This window comes from Palaemon carinicauda, chromosome 28 (assembly GCF_036898095.1).
Source record: "Palaemon carinicauda isolate YSFRI2023 chromosome 28, ASM3689809v2, whole genome shotgun sequence".
Lineage (NCBI taxonomy): Eukaryota > Metazoa > Arthropoda > Malacostraca > Decapoda > Palaemonidae > Palaemon > Palaemon carinicauda.
In genome coordinates this window covers 77,442,532-77,456,782 of record NC_090752.1, presented here as the reverse complement: position 1 = coordinate 77,456,782, position 14,251 = coordinate 77,442,532, and positions in this window count along the sequence as shown.

Genomic DNA, 14,251 nt, shown 5'->3' with positions numbered 1-14,251 from the left:
ATTTTTAGATATATAGGGCTTCAATATTTTATTAGGTGCCCCCCAAAAAATATTTTTTAACTGTATATATTTAAATTACAAATGCATTGTCCTGGAGTCTCTTCAACTACATATTACTAGCGTAATGACGCTTTTCACACAATTATCATTTCCTGACAATCTTAAGACCCCCCCCGAGTCAAGTGAAGTGGCCAATTTCAAACAGCTCTAAATGTAAATGCTTTCAATGCAATAGGAGTGTTGTCTGAACGTGGCAAAACGTTCCTCTGGAGCTCCACCGGTTTTTGCCTCAACATACGCCAAGCAAAGATATTAACTGCGATAAGAATCATCACCGTAACGCTGATTGATGCCAGCGACACGTAGAAACGAAGATTCCCCCCTGCATAAGTCGGTGACGGGTGGTCCATCTCGGCTAGTTTCGTCAACCGATTAGCCACCCGTGCGTTGTATGGGAGAGATAAAGATGGGATTGTAGTGGTCCACGTGAAATTCGCGAAGTAGGCCTGTTCCCTGATGATAGTGTTAATTCCTTGGACCGTGTAATTCGTGGATGTCCCGATGCAACTGTCAGCTGCAACGAAGACCTGGGAGTGGGTCGTGGATCCGTCCGGGCATGATACGTTGAAGCCGGCCTTGTCGTATCGTATCCACGAGCCGTTGTTCAATCTGTAATTGAACTTATTATCTTCAAAAGGATAAAGTTTTTTCAGACAATCTTCATGTGTATGTGAGAGAGAACTGTTTAGCACTATACCTAACTCGCATGAATCCATTGATCTATGATGGAATTCAAAGGAGTCATCTGTACATACTTTATTATTCATTGCTTTTGAACAGTGAGTTAATTTACTCAAGTCTCTAATGACCCTATATGTTTCCTTATCAGAGGAAATCAATATGTGTCCTGTCAAACTGGATTTTACTGGACTTGAGTTATTCGTCATGAAAGTTGGGAATGGTGATATTTTGTATGCTTGCCAGGCATCAGAAGAGTCAAAGGGAATTGTAATCATGATCCTGTAATTTTCAACGCTTACTGATATTAAGCTATAATAAAATTCTAACCTATGGGCGTTCAACAAAGGAACATAACCCATTTTCTTCTGCCTGTTCTCCAAAATTAATGTTAGGTCTTTAATTGGCAAAAGATGCGGTGATAAAACACCCTTAGTTGCTAACGTAATAGCTTCCACATAGTTTTTTGATTTCTCAATAAAATGTGAAATTTTAGTATGGATATGATCTATTTTTGAATTATAATACGTTAACGTTGTCAGCAAGTTTTGTACTTCCATAGTCTGACTGATATTACTTGATTGTTCGTTCACCAAACTCATTATTTGATTAATTGATGTTTATTGATTCCTCAGTTCTGATAAAACTAGTTCGTTTTCATGTTCTAAAAACTGAATTTTCTTATTTTGATTACTGATTTTAAGACGGTTTGAAATTCCTAAGCCTAAACTTGCAATAGATCCAAAGATGTTTAGTGCAGCAAAAATAAACGGGTTACGTCTTTCAAGGTTATTGTGTCGCACAGTCCACATCAGTAGGTCGCGAGCCAGAGCTTCTGCCTCGTCAGTTTTATTTTGCAATTCGTATGATAACATTTCTGCAACGCTTAATGTTGGTGCAAGCGAACTCTCTGTATCAAAAGGAAAATAACGTTGATGCATTTCATTTAATGAAGCAGCGAACCTTGACAGGTCGCTTTTCAAGTTAGTGACGTCATCCTCTGGGAAGAAAATCGCTTGCATATTTATTTCTATAACTATATTGGTTGCTGTAATGAAAACGTCTTCTGTTTTCTCTACAATAGTGCCATATTTAAAACCTATAATTTTAGTTTTAGGTCTCTTCCCATACGAAAAAAATGTCTGAACGAACAATATCACTCCTAACAATAAAGACATCATCTTGGAAACCTGCAATGAGAAAAATATATGTAATTACTCCTGTTTTAAGAAATTTTTTTTTTTTACATATAAATATTATACAAGTTTCATAGATACAAAAATTTCCCTCACATCCTTCTCTCTTATTTTAATTTCTTGTGTGAACCAATGGTACAATTCTCTCATCAGTGGGTTGGGATACGTTTTGAACTCTAAATCTATTGGCCGTTAATGTTTCTAAAATGTTAAATGGGCCTTCAAACTTAGGTGACAGTTCGTAATTGAGTCATTTGCGTATGTATACTTGTATGTATACCTTATCACCCACGGTATACAGTGAGCCCTCGCTACTTCGCGGTTCGACCATCGCGGATTCACCACTCCGTGGATTTTTTTCATAACCCATATATATAAACATATCGCGGATTTTCCGGAAATTTCGAAAATACCGCGATATATGAAGACCCCAAATACGATATTTCGTTACCTGTAATTCCATTAATACTGTAATTAGTAATATCTGCTCTTACTGATTGTTCATTGCATTACATATGACATATAATTCAGTACAGAAAGAAATAAAACACGAAAAGAGAATCTGATTATACGATAATTCAGTATACAGTACGTAGTAAAACTAAATCGAACATGAAACGCAAATCAGATGCAGTCATACCATATTAGAATGGTGTAAGGCTGCTGATGGCTACTACTGTACTACAAATGTAATGGATGTGCATCTTTTCCATGAATCTTTTGTATGTATAAGTACGTAGTACTGCATCCAATAATATTCTTTGTTGCAAAAATCACATCTCAAATAAGCGTTCGAGAGAGAGAGAGAGAGAGAGAGAGAGAGAGAGAGAGAGAGAGAGAGAGAGAGAGAGAGAGAGAGAGAGAGAGAGAGATTGACACACACAGAATGAGAAATGAAACAAAAACAGTGATGAGAGAGAGAGAGAGAGAGAGAGAGAGAGAGAGAGAGAGAGAGAGAGAGAGAGAGAGAGAGAGAGAGATATCCAATAAAACACACAATAGGACAAGAAACAAAAACAGTGACGAGAGAGAGAGAGAGAGAGAGAGAGAGAGAGAGAGAGAGAGAGAGAGAGAGAGAGAGAGCATATCCTACAACAAAACAAGCGTAAAATAGCGTACGTAAAGCTGTACTGTATACTGTACGTAGGGTACCTTGTACTTTGAATTGGTAACTACTATGTAGCATATAAGATGGATTGTGATTGGTTCAAGCGCTGATAGATGACGAATCAGAACCCAAGTTTTGTAATCTAGCCTGTGATTGGTGTTTTGACCGCTTCTCTAACCTCCAGCATCTTTTCGCGGCCACTTTGTCTGCCGCTGTATCGCTTTGTAGATGTTACTACGTTATTGTGAACTTTAATCTGTGCTGTGCGTGACTGTTTTAAGTTGAACTTTCTGTTAAACCCTACTGTACAATGGCTCCCAAGCATTCTGCTTCTACTAAGGCTGGTAGTGAGCCTAAACGTCGCCAAAAGATGATGACGATTGCTGAGAAGGTGACGCTTCTCGATATGTTAAAAGAAGTCAGAAGTTACGTGGCCGCAGCCCGCCATTTTGGAATGAATAAATCCACCGTTCGCTATATCAAGAAGGACTAGGCGAACATTAAAAAGACGGCTACCATCACCTTTAGCAGATCAGCGAAGCGAGTCGTTACCACGCGTAATAAAACGATCATACGCATGGAAGGTGCTTTACCAGCGTGGATTGCCGACTGCCGGAAGAAGAACATAGCCTTGGATACGAACACCATCCGAACCAAGGCTTTGGGCTTGTATGAGAATTTTGCGGCAAAGGAACCTCAAGACGACGATGGCGACCATGCTGAAGAAGATGATGATGTAGATGAACCTCAACCAGGGCCATCCACTGTTTCCCAGCCTCGGAAACAACGTTTTTTCGCCAGCAAAGGATGGTTCGCGAAGTTTCAGAAACGCTTCGGCCTGAAAAGCATTTCCCTGCATGGCGAGGCTGCTTCCGCTGACACTACCGCTGCTGAAACTTACGCGAACGAGACGTTCAAGAACATTATCGCTGAAGGTGGATACAAGCCGGAACAATTGTTTAATATGGATGAGACCGGCTTGTTTTGGAAGAGAATGCCGTCGCGAACTTTCCTGTTCAAAGAAGAAGCTATGCTGAATTTTAATTTACAAACACCAGGAATTAAATAAGGATAATTAAAATGTGAAAAAAATTAAGTAATTTATTGTATTTGATAAATATCCTAATTTATCCAGATGCTGATGCGGCAGCTAATACACAAAGTTGACCATCGTGAAGCAAGGGGGAACTGCAGTAATTCAGCTTCTTCCAAATACCTTAAATATTACCAAATGTCTAATTACATACTGTACTACACAACGATCTTATAAATACATATTAAAATAAAATTATTATGTGAAGCACGTTATAACACTTGTCATGTTGCATACCTTGGAAAACTTATGTAAATAAATATACACCCATAGTCCAAACTGGAATCCACGTAGTACAATTTATGATATCCCTGAAAAGGGTTCGAAGTCGTTACAAAACTGAAAAGGGTACGAACTCGTTACAAAATTGAAAGGTATGAAAAAATAAAACTTATTGAAAAAAGTAAGCGATGATAATTGGAAGTCAAATTTATATTGGATGGCATTATCCCTCTAAATGATTTCGGATTGACATAAAAAAAACTCCCCCTGAGTTTTACAGACCCACCGATATCATCCTGGGACGAAGGCGAAGTACGTGTAGAGATGGGTTGCGATGAAAGAAAGCTTCTTCCTGATCGGGATTCAACAGAGTTTACATGGCGATAATACTCTTCGTCACTTCAAAGGACATGTAGAAAGTGTTCTTGTCACGTTAACTGTGTAGCGGTACCAACTGTATTCTTATATCAAGAATAGGAGCTCGAGTTACGAGACCCTTAGCGATGGAATGCTCCTTCGTAAGTGACTTAAGTTTCCGTCTACCTCAGGAAGAAAGCAAAGCATTAGTGGCTGGTTAGGTTAAAACCAGAAACGGCCGCAGGAAGGCAGTGAGCTGTTAACAACCAAGGGGGTAGTTAAATACTTGAAACTAAGCTAACTGTCTTCCAGTGACCATGCTACTTTAAACAAAATATAATATAAAACAAAATATATAATATAATAAAAAAGAAAATACAAATTCCATTTGGAATTTCAGTACACTGCAGGGGAACGAATCCAAAAAGATTTTTTTGGATTTACCAAATACATTATTTACAGAACATACAAATTTAAATTTATCAGTTTATAAATTCAACATTTCAGATGTTTTCCTCCGGCTTTCCACAGCAGCCTTTCTTTTAGGCCTCTCAGAAGCTGATGATAATTTGTCCATGTTGTGCAAATTATTTGACTTCAAGTCCACATCATCGTCTAAGGAAAGATAAGGTATTAGATTATTAACATGGAGTTTACAAACTTGTCTGGTTCGGCCCTTGAAAACTATTGCATGTGTAGTTTCCCCAATATCATTTGTAAAAGTTTCCTTTATTCGACCTAGAGGATAGTTGTTAATCTTCGTATTGTCTTCCTTAATTAAAACAATGTCACCTGCTTTTAGAGGATGATGAGTCACAGGGCGATATCTACCCTTTCTATCAACCGCCTGGCTTAAAAAGGTCTGCATAAACTCATGATGGTAAATATCTAAAAGTTTACTCCTAATCCTAGACAACTGTTCAAATTTATTAGTAGTTCCACAAGGAACAAATTCTTCATCCTCAGGTAAAGGTGATAAATCTGGAATGATATTGAGGGAAGAAAGCTCATACCCTCTTATTAACATTTTGGGAGTTATTGGTTCAGGAAGGTCTTCCGCTGCACTTACCCTAAGAGCCTCTTTAAAAGATATTGGCCGTTTGTTTACCAAGTGGACAACTTGACATACAGTAAACTCAAAATCAAAGAAAGAAAGAATATTGTTCTTGATGGACCCATATAGAAGCCTCTTTGTTAACTTAACACAAACCTCGACCATGGAGCCTAACTGACTACACCCTTTAAAATACTGTTGAAAAGTCAAAGGTTTAACACCTCTCTCCTCAAAATACAATTGAGAGTGGGGATCATTCAAAAATGAAGTTATAACATTAGCTCCTGCAACTATTTGTGACCCTAGGTCACTAATGCATAACTGTGGAATGCCAAATTCGAAGCAATGAATAGAAAATGCCCTAAGAAAATCAGGCACACTAAGTGTTCTGCAAATTTTCAAATTAACTGCACGAGACCAAGTGCAAGTAAAACATAATAGCCATACCTTAACATTTTCTTTTTCCAGTTTAACTGTAAAAGGACCTATATAATCAACGAAAATATTGCCGAAAGGTACAGCTGGTGGGTCTTCCCTGAATTCCCTGTAACAATTTTGATTTAAATTAACAGGTCTTGCGTTAAATCTTTTGCAGTGAACACATTGCCTCAGAATCTTTTTTACCAATGAAAAATTTCTAGGAATAAAATAGTGTCTTCTGAGTTCAGCAAGAAAAGCATAGCACCCAGAATGAGCTAATTTATGATGAATGTCAAGTATAATTAACTTAGTTAAATGGCTGTCCCTAGATAATAGAATAGGAAATTTTTTCTCATTCTTAAATTTGCTCTTCACTCTCAAAATGCCATCGTTATCAACAAACACATTCAACTGAGAAACTATACCTGGTATATCCTTTACTGCAGAAAAACCTTTGGAAAAAAGTTCTAAAACATCAGCAAAGTGATTTTGTTGATCATTCAAAATCAAATGGACAAGAGCTAAAGAGAAAAAATTCTTTTCTTGTACCTTAACTTCCCTTCTCACTTTAGCTTTCCATTTGTATATGCATATTATACACCGACGGTATAGCAAAACCAGTCTTCCGAAATCTGAAAAATCTGAAATATTAACCAAGCATTCTCTCTTAACTAAAGGAACATAAGAAATATTCAAGTAATTTCCTGAAAAATAACCCCCTTTAGGAATAGTGAACTGCATGGCAGGTGTCCGAATATTAGTCAGGTCCGGGCCTGAAAGAAAACAAGATTTCATCAACAATTTATATGACGTGCACCTGGTTACCATATCTGCAGGATTTTCCTTGCCATTGATAAACCCAAATTGAACAGGATATGTTTCACAAAGTTTTTGTATGCTATAGATTCTGTTCATTACAAAAGTAGAACATTGGTTCATTTTCTGAAGTTGAAGAAAAGAACTTATTAACCTTTGCAGGGCACAAGAAGAATCTGAAAATAGACAAATCTTTGTCACCTTTATAGGTTTTATGCAACTGGGACCAGCAAGATCCAAATAAAGATCAATAGATTGTTCAACTCCTAAATTAATGGCGTGGATCTCTAAAGATGGTATGGATTTACCTTTCAATTGGGTATTAACCAACCGATTTTTAGCATTAACAAAGCTAAGTTTGCCAGACTCAATATTCAGTAGATAAATGACACACCCATATATGTCACAACTGGCATCAGTAAAAACAATTATATTATACTCACCATCCCTTCGACCCACAAACCGAGTTACTTTGAGAGGGGGCGATGAATTACATTGCCTACAGATATTCCTCCAGTCTTTGAGCTGTTGACTGTTAAGAGTTTGATCCCAATTCAAACCCTTTTGACACTGCAAATTATACATATAAAGCCTACATCGGTTAAATAAAGGCAAGTTGAAACCAAATATATCAAACTGGGATGCAATGGACCTTAGAATTAATCTTTTAGTGTTAGCTCCTGGGTCAAGGTTAATTGGCCTAGTGAAAATATCATCCGAAAGTCTATTCCATTCAAGCCCAAACAATTTATTGACTTCAGGACTAAGAACTGACTGATCTATGTCAGACTGCAGATCAATATCATTGTTTATCAGCTGCTGAGTTTCAAATTTAAAGGGTCTGAATATGTCATCTAACTGCTTGTAGGCCCACCTCAGGTCATCAGAGCTGTTCATGGTAATAGCACCATTATCCATATATATTAAGGCATAAATAAGTTTCTTTAGTTCATCAATTCTTGAATCATTACTGGAAGTTAAAATTAACAGATAATATAATGAAGCCATCAAAAGAAATGGGCTACACCGAAGTCCAAATGAAAGCCTGACATTTTTATAAGCAACGGGGGTGTAATCACCTGCGCTAACATCCCGAAACCAAAAGAACAATAGTCTAGACTGATCAATTTCACTTAAAGCCAACATATTGAAAGCTTTTTTCAAATCAAAAATTAAAATTTTTTCATCAAACCTAATATTAAGAAATGCAGATGAAAGCTTTTGATTTAGGTTAGGCCCAGCATACATACATTGATTATGTGACAATGACAGTTTCTTATAGGATTCCTGCAAATTAGAAAGATACACTATGCGACATTTCGTAGTTTCCCTTTCTGGCTTAAAAACTGGCATATGAGGTAAGAATGAATAGTTAGGGTATTCAGCCTTAAATACTTCCAAGTCAAAAATTGGTTCAACAATTCCCATATTTAATTGTTCCTTTATGCAGTTATCCACCAACTGTAAGGAACCTTTCTTACGAAGTAACTTTTTCAAATTAGATTGAAGAATAGCCTTGGAAAGAGACTCATTTCTCGAAAGAAGGTGTGATACCTTCCCATTCCATAACAAGGGAACAACTAAACGTCCATCACTTCTCGTGTGCAAATTTTTCAAAGTATAGTCCACGAGAGAATTATTGAGCTGATTAGATTCATCACTGTAAACTTTCTGATCATAGTTCAAATAAAATTGGCTCTCCATATTCAGGATTTGATCAGTTGCTTCTTGCAGTTCCCTATCAATAATAGTTCCTTTATCTGAAAGTACAGTGAATGAACAATTTGTCGTCATATCATTGAGCTCGTTAAATTCATCATTAATAGATACAGTAGTAGCTAGAAAATAAGAATGGCAAGGGAAATTATAATATGAACCTTTTTCAGCATTAGAATTTTCGCCCCTTAGTGGTTTCGAGGCTAAACTATCTTTACCATTAAGTGAAGTAAGATTAACTAGGAACCTATCAACATTCCCCATCAGCATTATTCCTGAAGTAGTCTCAATATACACAGACGAATTAGGACTCCCTATCACTATATCTCTTCCCAAAAGACAATGTGAAAAATCTACTCCTAACAAAAGCTGAATGTCATCAATGCCCTGAGAACTGGCTGATAAAAGCTTGTCAGCAAATATCAAATTTTTACTCTGCATTACACTAACTACCTGACCAAGACAAGGTAAATTTAATTGCAGGTTTATAGAGGGTACAACTAAAGCAGAAATAGCAAAGATTTCATTCCCCAGCTTTATAGGGACTTCAACAAGACAAGTAGAATATTCCTTTTGACCATTAAACCCTTTCACAGTAAGTTTAACATTGGTAGTCAAAGACTTTAAATTACAAGAGGAAGCTAACTTGCTAGATATAAAAGTATTTTGTGATCCTGAATCCTTAATACCCCTGTAAAGCCTATTTTGACCAATTACACAAAATGTGAAAGTAGGGAAAACTGAACCTGTGGTAACATTTGGCAATACTGCTATCCCACTGCTTGCTTCCTTGGAAGACACTTCTTTACTATTACACCTGTCAGGACTAAGTTTCCCACAAAGATACTCCATGTGATACTGCGAACAATGTGAACAGGGTCTTCGAAATCTGAACTTGCATGCTTTAGTGAAATGATTAAAATTACCACATTTTACACAACCTTTATGCAAATTTAATGAAGAAATTTTATCAGAAGGGGTAGCATACTTAGTAAACTTCTAATTTAAATGATCATTGTCAGAAATACCGGCATTTGAACAAAAATTACAAGCTTTGGCGGGAACAGTCTAAGTTTTATGAGCCATGGTACTAGTCTTTTCCTGTAATGGCTTTGAATGAGTTACAACTTTATCCCTGACAGACAATTTACCTTTCGTCTGACCCTGTTCATACCTTTCACATGCTGTAAAGAAATTATCTACAATTTGCTGAAATGATGGATGAGTCACATTAGTGATATGAACCAGATGAGACTTAAATCTATCATTCAGTGCAGACCAAACAAAATATCTAACAACCTCCTCAACATCAATATGCAAATATCGGAAATTTTCGACTATATTTCTAAGTTCTGATAAGAAGACAAAAGGGTCCTCTCCTTCTTTGAGATTTAGACGAGTTAATTTCTTAATTACAGCCTTAGTCAATAAGTCTTTGGCATCGTTGTAACTTTGTTTGTCGGCCTCCAAAGATCCAGGTAAACATTTAGCCCTACCTTCTACTTGTTGTTTCAAAAGTAAGAGCAAGTCCCTGTCTGGATAATTAAAACTCTGGGTCGTAGTTTCAAATTCTCTAATGAATTTCAAAAAATCCTCACCTTCCTTACTTTGGAATTTGGGTAGAGGGGCAGTAGGTTGCCTCAAAAGACTCCTAGCAATATCAGTAGTTAATGAAAGTGGAGAGCTTCTAGCATTTACACTTACATCCAACAAAGGCAAAATACCTGAAATTTTATCAAGGTAACATTGACATGCTGAAAGTTCAGCTTCCAAATCCTCTTCTATAAATTCCCCTGAAAATTTTAGAGTCTGTATTTTAGAATCCAAGTCACTTAATCGCTTCCTATAATCCAGGAGAACACCTTGTTCAGATACTTTAGCAGTATTATTTAATGAAGGGTACTGCGAGGAACGGTTGGCACAATCTGTAACCTTCTTCCTAATAATCTTACGCTGACCAATTAGCACTACCAATTCAGCCATTATGACTACAAATAAACAAACAGGCACAAAAATATATAAAAAGTATGATTAATACAATACACAATGAAAATTTTCTAAACAAAATAGTAAACACCACTTAATAAAAATTACGTTATTACGAAGCAAAAAGTTCAAAATAACGCGGGAAATAGGAGCACTCAAATACGCAATAAATTATTCGCAAAGGGATAAACAAAATATGAACCGCATAAATAGTTAACAAAGAACTTTAAATCAATTGCCAAGTAAACAATAAACTCGCTTACGGAATCGTAAAAATGGTATACTGAACTCTTCTTGAACAGCAAAAAATCGATTAAAGAAATAAGCAAATTATAACAACCCCTTCCAGGAAGAAACCTCGAACACATCGCAATTCACGTTCTGTATCACGTACCTAACCTATAATGCTTTAATCCTATCACGGTCGCCATTCGCTGAATTTTGATTTACAAACACCAGGAATTAAATAAGGATAATTAAAATGTGAAAAAAATTAAGTAATTTATTGTATTTGATAAATATCCTAATTTATCCAGATGCTGATGCGGCAGCTAATACACAAAGTTGACCATCGTGAAGCAAGGGGGAACCGCAGTAATTCAGCTTCTTCCAAATACCTTAAATATTACCAAATGTCTAATTACATACTACACAACGATCGTATAAATACATATTAAAATAAAATTATTATGTGAAGCACGTTATAACACTTGTCATGTTGCATACCTTGGAAAACTTATGTAAATAAATATACACCCATAGTCCAAACTGGAATCCACATAGTACAATTTATGATATCCCTGAAAAGGGTTCGAAGTCGTTACAAAACTGAAAAGGGTACGAACTCGTTACAAAATTGAAAGGTATGAAAAAATAAAATTTATTGAAAAAAGTAAGCGATGATAATTGGAAGTCAAATTTATATGGGATGGCATTATCCCTCTAAATGATTTCGGATTGACATAAAAAAAACTCCCCCTGAGTTTTACAGACCCTGGGACGAAGGCGAAGTACGTGTAGAGATGGGTTGCGATGAAAGAAAGCTTCTTCCTGATCGGGATTAAACAGAGTTTACATGGCGATAATACTCTTCGTCACTTCAAAGGACATGTAGAAAGTGTTCTTGTCACGTTAACTGTGTAGCGGTACCAACTGTATTCTTATATCAAGAATAGGAGCTCGAGTTACGAGACCCTTAGCGATGGAATGCTCCTTCGTAAGTGACTTAAGTTTCCGTCAACCTCAGGAAGAAAGCAAAGCATTAGTGGCTGGTTAGGTTAAAACCAGAAACGGCCGCAGGAAGGCAGTGAGCTGTTAACAACCAAGGGGGTAGTTAAATACTTGAAACTAAGCTAACTGTCTTCCAGTGACCATGCTACTTTAAACAAAATATAATATAAAACAAAATATAATATAATATGATAAAAAAGAAAATACAAATTCCATTTGGAATTTCAGTACAGAAGCCAAAGCCTCTGGCTTTAAAGCATTCAAAGATTGTGTTACCATCGTGATATGTGGCAATGCTGCTGGATTTTTGCTAAAGCCGGGGCTTATTTACAAGTCGAAAAATCCTTGCGCTTTGAAAAATAAAAATAAGAGTCTCCTTCCCGTGTACTGGATGCATAATCAAAAAGCATGGATTACTAAGATGCTGACCTCCAACTGGTTCCACCAGTGTTTTATCCCGCAAGTTAGCAAATATCTCGTAGAGAAGGGCTTGCCATTTAAGATCCTTCTCCTTATGTATAACGCTGGTGGACACGCAACTGATCTGTCGCGTGAGGGCATTCAGGTTGAGTTCCTGCCACCCAACACCACGTCATTAATTCAACCGATAGACCAGGGTGTTATCAGGGCGTTCAAGGCCCTCTACACGAAGAATACCTTGGCGGACTTCGTTGCGTGTGTGGATGCTGCCCAAGAAGATGAAGATGAAACTTTCAATTTGAAGGCGTACTGGCGGCAGTACACAATAGCCACGTGCCTGCAGAACATCCAGAAGGCACTGCAAGAAATGAAACCTACTGCTGTCAATGCGAGCTGGAAGAAGTTGTGGCCCCAGATTGTTTACGATGACGAGGGATTTACACCGTCTGAGATTCAACACACTGCAATACGCAAATCTGTGCAGTTGGCTGTGAAAATTGGAGGTGACAGGTTTGGCGACATGACGACTTAAGACGTCGATGAGTTGTTGGACTGCCATTCCCAGCCGCTAACTGACGCAGACCTAGAAGACCTGACGAAATTGGCCAATGAAGAAGACAGTGAAACACAGGAAGAGACCCAAGAAAATGTCGAAGAAACGGGCTTAACATTAGAACGGCTTGCCAAGCTCTGCAACCATGTGAAGGAAGTGAAAGAAATCTCGCAAGAGTGGGACGAGGATATGGTTCGGTCTATGCAATTCTGCAACAAGATTGACGACATCATGACTCCCTACAGGATGCTCTTCGAGCGAAAAAAGAAGTAGCGGCAGCAACTTCCGATCACAATGTTCTTCCAGCCTTGCAAAAAAGAGCCAGTTCCTCCTGCTAGTACGCCTTCGGAAGAAATTGAAGATGTTTCCCAGGAAGAAGTTGAAGAGGTGTCCCAGGAAAAGACACCTTCGCCTGAAGAGACATAAAATACTATCATTGGCTGCACAATAGAAGACATCATCAGCTTCATCATCATCATTTCTACTGTGCAGCAAATTCATCGCCATCATCATTCAAGTTTTTCTTCAACTTCTTTCGTAGTGAGTACAGTAACAATCTTTATTTTTTACTTTAATATTCTAACATTTTAATATTTGTGCCTGTTTTAGTTTAGTATGCATTAAGTTAAAGGGAAGGTTTTAAAAGTCTGAATATACATGTTATAACCTATCATATTTTTTTGTTTAAAATTTACATTTACAGTACTGTACGTACGTAAAACAATCTCTCTCTCTCTCTCTCTCTCTCTCTCTCTCTCTCTCTCTCTCTCTCTCTCTCTCTCTCTCGTAAATTGTTTTCCTGCTTTGCTACGTATGTACTGTATGATTTTATATAGATACGGTAAATAATATTTGTAATAACTCATTTCTAAAAGCTTTTACTGTAATACAGTATCATTATTTATCACTTTCATCATGCGCGTTAAATGCCTTCGTTTGTTTACTGAGCGTCGTTGTTTACCGAGCGTACAGTACTTTATGACGCCGTCGTTTCAGGCGGCGTCATAAAGAAAAACATTTCATTTGGAAGTCCTAAGAAAAATTAAGTAAAACATTGGTAAATAACAAAATCAACATACTGTACTGAATAATCAATATAATCGATGCATAAACTAACCTATACACAAATGTGTAAATGCGTTTGTTTTTTCATTATGATCAGAGATAAACGTAAACAAAACATTGGTTGCCATTTTTTATCGTGCTTTTTGGCGTGTTTAGGAAACGCATGATATAAAATCGCCTTTAATATTTGTGCCTGTTTTAGTTTAGGGTACTGTAGTACATGCATTAAGTGTTCTGTACATTAAAGGGTAGTTTGTTAACAGTACTACGTACAAGG